This window comes from Lupinus angustifolius, chromosome LG19 (genome assembly GCF_001865875.1).
Source record: "Lupinus angustifolius cultivar Tanjil chromosome LG19, LupAngTanjil_v1.0, whole genome shotgun sequence".
In the NCBI taxonomy this organism is placed as follows: Eukaryota; Viridiplantae; Streptophyta; class Magnoliopsida; order Fabales; family Fabaceae; genus Lupinus; species Lupinus angustifolius.
In genome coordinates, this window is record NC_032027.1 from 2,208,526 (window position 1) to 2,216,909 (window position 8,384).

Sequence of the window (8,384 nt, forward strand, 5' to 3'; positions counted from 1 at the left end):
GTCCAGCATTCCTGGAATCTTCTGATTCGACTTGCGGGATAGTCGATGTCCCCTTTTTGTTTTGATGGGGGCTGTGTTATGTGGATTTTGTATATGTTTAGTGGCGATGTAGTTTCCGCCTTTGTTGATTTAGTTTGTATGAACTAAAGATGACTTAACCATTTATATGAATTGTGTTATTCAGGAAATTGTGAATCAGGTTAAGTTATCATTCGATAACGATAAGTTGATTTTCCGCATTTGAGTTACTTAAAGTGATGTCCCGGAAAAGGAAGGTTTTAAAAGGAAACAATTTTATACATCCCCATTTCAAAAAAAAAAAAAATTTACTCATTTTTCCGCAATGTTTTTTAGAAGTATTTTTCGGGGCGTTACAGGTCTGGTTTTCCCTTCCCCCAATTCTAACTCGAACTTAGGGTTACCCCACTCATATCAAACCTACTTCAACTCTTAATGTGAATACATACATGAAGCTAATTTCATAAAAAAATCATATATTTATATATAAAATCCTAACTTTAATCCACACAAAAATGTTGGTCCACCAAAAAGATCATAATTTTACTAATAAATAAAACTTTAGTTTCACATGCGTATTACTAAATCAAACTCGAACGGATTCAAAATTAAGTAAGAACTAGAAGTCAACCGAAATAGAAGGCTTAGTCCAAGTGTGGATGTGACATGTCATTTTATTGGAAAACTAGTTTTGCATGAGCTTGTAATTATAGATGAGGATGAACTAGTTTACATTCGATTATTCAATTTAAGTTATATTAGTTACACTCAATTTCATCAATTCATTTTTTTAAATTCAACGGACTAAATGAACGACTGAAATAAATGATGAAAGAAAAAAAAAAATTTTAAATAACTTTTAAGTTTCACTCACTTAGTTCATTGGATTTAAGAAAATGAGTAGAAAAACAAAATAATATTTTTAGTAAATTAGTTGCAAAAATAATTAAAATTTGTGAAATGGACTAAAAAATATATAAAATATTTTTATTTCTTCTTGACTTAGTTATTTAATACTTTATTTATAATTATTAAGTGGAGTAATTAAATACGTAGATAATTAAAAGTCAATTTTTTCAATCATAATTTAATTTTTTTTTCTGTAAATTTCTACTTAGTATTATTTATATATTAGTGTGTATAATTTATGATATGGAGTTTTGTTCTCTGCACTTCAGTACTAGAAATAATTAGGTTTGTGTAAGATTAATGTAAGCATAATGTTAATGGGATGAATGATTAGTCGGTATATATTGCACGTGAGATAATTAACGTATTTTGGTGATTTCAAAAATGTGTGAAATGCTATAAACTCCTTTTTAAAAACTAAATGTTCTTTTTATTTTTTTCATTGAACTACTCTTATAACCTATTAACTATATAAAAAAAATTCAAACGATATTCCTCTTGGACACATGTTATGCTCTAATTTAGTTTTCCCCTCCAAAATATCCACATACTCTTATGATGAGTTCTTACACTACCATTGCTATATACATCTTGCATCATTAATTTTTCTTCCTCACATATCACATCCATATGTCATCATCTCACCATTTTCATTCTAACCACAACTTTAATATTCTTTCCTCACATATGAATGGGGATCAGTTGTCCCACATTTTGTGTTTCATTGTGTATCAGTCCAATGAAAAGTTGCCTATATTTGCGGGAAAAACATATAATAACATTTTTTATGTTATTCAGTGGGATATGATTGGTGTGGGATACGAGGACAAGAAGTTTTGAGGAGAGAGGATCCTGGTTCCTTCACATAACTCATCCACCTGTCATCATCTCGTCATTTATTTTCAAAACACACATTTCATTTGCTTTCTAACAACACATTTCATTATCCTCATATCTATTTTCAATGTTTTAATTCTTTCTTAATTAATATAATCTTTGGCTAAAAGTTTATAGTTTTATCACTTGCATATACTTTTCTACTATTTATGTTTTTTGTTTTGAACAACTTGCATATGTCCACCTCACATTTAGTGTTTCATCTTTCTTTTAAAATTTTCCAACATACCTCACTGCAATGTTTTTGTTATTTGTCTTATAACTTTGTTCTTTTTTTGTTTGTATATTGCTTCAATGGAAAATTTGCATTTTTTTCAACATACCTCACTACCCTTGATGTGTAAAATTTTCATTTTTTCATTTGCATTTTATTTTTTTCATTTCTTTTGTTCATGCTTGTGCTTTCAACTTAAATGATTCTGCTTTCAACTTTGTGCTTGAAAGAAACAAGCAAAGAAAGCACTCTTAAAGTTTCATCATTTCCCTTGATTTGTGTTTTGGTTTTTCTTAAATGTGTAAAATTACTATTAACATGAGTGTTTGAAAGGTAAAGTTGAGGTGTCACTGTGGAATGACCACATCATTGCTATTATTTGCCATACAATTGTTAATTCGAAATTGAAAAATTCAAATTCATTTTGTCATTAAAAAATTTCAAATTCGAAATTGAAAAAATCATTTTGATTTTTCACAATTTTATAAATATTTATTTAAAAAAAATCACATAATATCATGTTTTGGTTTTCCTATTTTCATTAGAAAAATCAATTTTGAAATTGTCATTTATTTTTCTCATGTATTTGAAGAGATTTAGACCACTATTCATTTGCACGGGTAATATGTGTATTCTTAACAATACGAATATATAAGTAACATGTATATTTTTACCATACAAATGAACATGTAACCTATGTGTTATTAACAATATAAGTGTACGGATAACATGTGTGTTTTTAATAATACTAATATATGAGTAACATTTGTATTCTTAATCATGTAGCAAAAAATTACCATCCTGTGCAAATGCATGAATAACTTGCTAGTTTATTAACTGAATGAAAAACTACAAATTACATGAAAAACTACAAATTACCTAAAAAAAATTATAAACTGATGTTACTCAACAATAGTTAAATACAGATAAAAATTAAGTTGTTGAAATTTGAGAAATAGAAATCACCACAATGTTATTCTAGTAACCTTAACACAACACTATGGTAATATTTGGAAGTGTTTATCCCCAGCTTGTTAAAATATAATTAGTTTATAGGAGAGAATTTGTTGTTGATGATAATCATATTCAAATTTAGAATGGTCTATTATAAAAAAAATACAAATGATTTAAACATTAATTTAATAATGTGGACAAGCATTTATTTTAAAGTGTAATATCTATGCACTGATAGTGTAAAAATTTATACACAGTCAGTGCATTATCTACTTGGATTATTTTTTTGAAAATTTAGTAATGATTGAAAATAAATAGTAGATGATGCAGTGATAGTGTACAAAACTCTTACATTGTGCATGTATACATATTTTTCTCTTTATTATATATGGCATGTAAGTGTAATTTACTGTTTTCACCCAATAATGACTTAATGTTTAGATGTTAAATTAGATTGTTTATATGTTGTTATTTTTTCATATAAAACTAACAAATAAATAATGCCAAAATCTGATAAGAACAATAAAAGCAACTTTAATGATATGCTAGCTTGGGAGTGATAAGGTGGTCTGACGGTGAAGAGGGTGGTTATAAGGAATGGAGTGCAGGAGGTTGTGGGTTCGAGTCCCACCATCAACGAAAAACGGAGTTATAAGGTGGTTAGATGGTAGAGTGTATGAGGTTGAGGGTGGAGTCTCACCCACAACAAAATACTAACATACTAATGCGAAAAGAATATGAGAAAGTAAATATTATTTTGTTTCAAAACTAATGAAAGGAATTATAACGGTTTATTATAACCTTTAATATGTTATGATGTTACAGTGTTGCGGGAAAAAAGAATGAATAATGCATAAACTATAATAAAGAATTTTTTTATATGTTTATAAGTTTTGGAAAACCTCTTTAAATATAACATTTGTTGTAGTGTTGATTGTTTTTTTTGTCTTTGTCATGTATTAATATTTTTAGACCTTCAACAGATTGAATTCTTGAAAAAGCGACATGGCGTTGACCACGACTGAAAATAGGTCGAGATAGATACAATCCAACATTTATTAGAGATTGTCCTTATGACTTTTTTATTGTCATAGCATATGAGACAATCAACGTAAATTGTCTCCTTATTAATTTGAAAGACCATTGTGACTACGATGGAGATAAACTCATCCGTGGGATGTAGAGCATTTTCCCAACATTTTTGCCTATCATTACCCTTGCTTCAGTGACATGATTTGCTAGTCTATTTACAATCATTCTTGTTCTATTGCACAACCCTTCGAACTGATCTAAATTTTCTAAAAGCATTATTGGGGTTCCTACCTTCAATTTGATTTTGTGATTTGGTAACCCTGAAATTCTGAGTGAGTTTAGAAACTCAGGAGTTAGTCCTTGTAGATCTTCATTGCCATTAGACTCTAACCTATCAATAGAATCTGAGTTAGATACTCTCATTCATCACCTTCAATTGGAAACAAATGTGTTAAAGTTTTAATAGTAAAAGTTACGACTATGTCAAAAAATGAGGATTGAAAGGCTTATATGGAATCAATGGCAGAACATAATCATTTATTTCATCAACTATTTCAATTGTGGATGCCAAAATAGCTCTAGATTAAAGAAATTCCTCATTCAAGTAATGATGTACTAAATTTGGATATGTACTATCAACTATAGCATGAATGAGATTATCATAATTAGTTATCAAAAATTGTTCGGGTATTTCAATGGTTGCATAACCATCATTTGATAGTGCTAATTTTCCATCACCTAAATCTAAAATCCATTTTGAAAATTGTTCAACTTGTGACGGGTTTGTGTTGGTAATGTATGACTCATAAGTTGAACAATAGTGTTATTTTAACTATGTCAACTTGTGACTAGTTTGACAATTGTCCCAAATATATGAGGCATTTATTGTAGCATTGATGATTTTTGAACGCCTTCCTCTTGGAATGACTAAGGGAATTTGCCTAAAGTCACCATAAAAAATAATGACTTTTCCCCCAAAATTTGAATTTTCATCGCCTTTGAAACTCATTATATATTTGAGGGTTTTATCTAATGCCTCAAATCAATACTTGTGTGTCATTGGAGCTTCATCCCATATTATCAACTTTGTCCTTGTTGAAAGTGTTTTTGTCGAGAGGTTTCCCCTCTCAACAAATCGTTCCTTAGCAAGATACCAATTTGTTGAAAGGTTATTACTCTCATTTTCGGTGTGTTCTTTTTTATTTGATTAAGTAAGTGAACTCGGTTTTATTCTTTGTTCGCCATTTCGGCTTTGTTAGAATAAATTACAATGTCGGTATAATGGTTTCAAGAATATTCCAGTTACAACTTACTTCTTAATAATTCTGTGAATGAGTTATTCCTTCTTTGCCCCATCTCGGCTTTGTTAGAATAAATTCTAACGTCGGTACAATGGTATCGAAGCAATCCCTTATTACATAATTATTAAGTACCTTTTGAATACCATCTCAGTTTTGTGGAATAAATTCCAACATCAGTTTAATGGTATTCTAATGTACAAAAGTGATGAATAGTTAGTTGTTAGAAACAAATAAATAAATAAAGAACAAAAGAATAATAAATTTAAGTGACATTTATTTATTTACTCTCTTTCGGGTTCATTTTATTAACAAATCAAACTTCTTCCTTAAGGAATGTTGGTATTAAAGAATAAATAAATTGCAGGAAGTAAACAACAATAAATAAAAGTTAGTAAGTTAGTTTCATCTATGTCAATGCACAAATAACGAGTTAAACATATTTTGGTGGTTTTTGTTTTGAAGTGCATATAAACAATTTAACAAGAAACATAAACTAAATATTAACAAATTCTTGAGGAGACAAGATCATTTTGAATGAGGAAAATATTTCTCAACTTCTTATGAATTTGAACTACTTAGACAAATTCTTATGTTTTACTTTGATTAACCCCAAACACCAAGGTCTGAAATCCTCCTTTTAGTGAATGTCCTAAAATGGTAGAATTATGATCACTTGTCTTAAACACTTAACAAATAAACTAATTAAGAAGTAGTTGTACTACTTAGTTTATTTGCGAAGTTAAGCATACTTTTCTTAAGATCTTATATTCATTACTACGACAATATTAGAGTCGCCAATGACTAGGGTGTAACAACCTAGTCTCTTTATGGATGTATATCAAACTACCCCCAACTTAAAACTTTGTTTGTCCTTAAACAAAAGGTGAAAATTATCCGAAATTAATTTTGGCTAAAAATAATAATAATGATCAACATGATTTCAAATGTATAAGCATGTCAAAAACAGATTTCAATGAGATTTTTCATGTTTTGTAAATTTTGACACATAATGCATCAAACAAGATATCAATGCTTTTGCTTATAAAAAATGTGTAACAATTTACCGAAGCAAATATTTTTCTACCCAAAAAGTGTTTCTTTGCACACAAGTTCAAAGTTGGAACTTTTGAATGGTAAGTGTTTCACTCAAATTTTCAAGCATTTGTTTGTAGTAATTTGAACTTATTTGACATCTCACCTATTCTCTTAAATTGCATAATTAATCAAAGATCACTAAGTTCTTCATTTTGGTTGTAATGAGGCTTGGTTTGGATAATGGTTTTTCTAGATTTTTCAAGGCTAGGTTTAAAAAGAGAGCATTGTTTTTTGAAAAAAATTTCTCAATGGAATACTTTACTCTTCCTTTTACCATTATTCCAGCCTCTTTAACTTTTTGAACCTTGGCTTCTATTTTTCCTCAATCTCTTTTTGTTTCTTTTTCTTTTTAATTTGTAAAGATTGAGTTTTTATTTTCTTTTGAGAAGCAAAGTCCACCAATTTTCCCTCCAACTTAATCCTTTCAACTATTCTTTAAAATTTAATGCTCTCTTGGAACATTTTTCAATTCGGTTTTATGGGATAGTTTGAAAAAATTTATTTCATTTGTTTTGGCTCAAAGGAGCTTACAAAGGATGTTCCTAATTTGGTTTGGACTTTTTGGCCTTTGGTTCAACTAATCCAAGAACATGCCTTGATCATTTGTTATCATTTTTATGCAATTTAGAGTTTTAAAGACTCTAACAAGTTTAATTAGACAAATCAAATGTTGATTCTCACTTCGTTTATCTCATGTGTTTGGCTTACTCCCTTACTTGGTTTGGATTCACACATTTTGATTTAAAAAATGTTTGCAAATATCTTGTTACAAAAAATTGAATTTTCAATTTGCAAAAATTTCAAGTTATGGCATTATGTGACTTTTTTTCACAAAAATTTAGCATACATCTCATTTTGCTCAATCAAAGCTTAATTTAAAGTATGCTTAACATTTTCTAATCATGTGATCATGTTTCAAAAATTTTGTTTTTGTTTAGCCATTTGATTTCGGTTTTGAAATTTTTTGGAGTTTTTTGAACAAAAAAAGTTTACTTTTTACATATTTACACAATCTAAACAAGAAAAAAAATTAAATTACATCAAGAAAATTGAAAATTGAAAATGACATAAAGAAATGCAACATAGTATGAAAATTGAAATTTTTAGGGGAAAGAGACAACCGGAAAAGCTTTTTCTTATTCTTCATCATCTTCCTTCTCTTCTTCTTCACTTGTGTCTTGAGACCTCCCCTCGGGCCACTTAGTTTTTGCCACAAATTCTTCATAGGATTCTCCCTTGAAATTGCGTTTCTTCCCAAAAATGCTATGCAAACTTTTATAGATGCCCTTAACCCCACGGTAGCNCACGGTAGCATGCCTTTTGTTGCAAATTTTGCATTTGTTGTTCCTTCATTATGGCATCTACCTTAGAACTCATGGTACTCCCATATCCACTTGGTTGCTTTGAGTTTAAGTCACCACACTTCTTTCTAAGCTCGGTTTGAGCTTGGGAAAGGGTTTTCTCTTTGCAATAATTGGTGACATAAACATGGTTAATTTCGGATTTGAGAGCCATCATTTCTTTGTAGGTCCAGGCACATTTTGAAATTCGCATAAGTCAGTGATAAAAGATAGAATAATAATTGAAGGGATACCTTTGTTAATGCAATCCCAAATAGCATCTGAGATTACTACAACAATGTCTATGGAGTCTTCATCATAAATGAACCTAATTAGTTTTGCTTTAGGAAGAGGGATATCCGAAACATGTGAGGAAGGCCATATGTTGGAGAGTATGAAGCTTGCCCATATTTGGGTTTGTTGAGTCATACAAAATTTGAAAATGGGCCCATACATGTTGGGCTCCAAATCTTCCAAACATAAACTTTTCCTCAAATGTTCTTCTTCATGACTTTCTTCTTCACCCATGTAGGATGCCTTGAGCTTCATTCGGTAGTCACATAAGTCATGCTCTTCACTTGGTGGATTCCATGGGTTACCCAAGTACTCATTGATTACATGCTT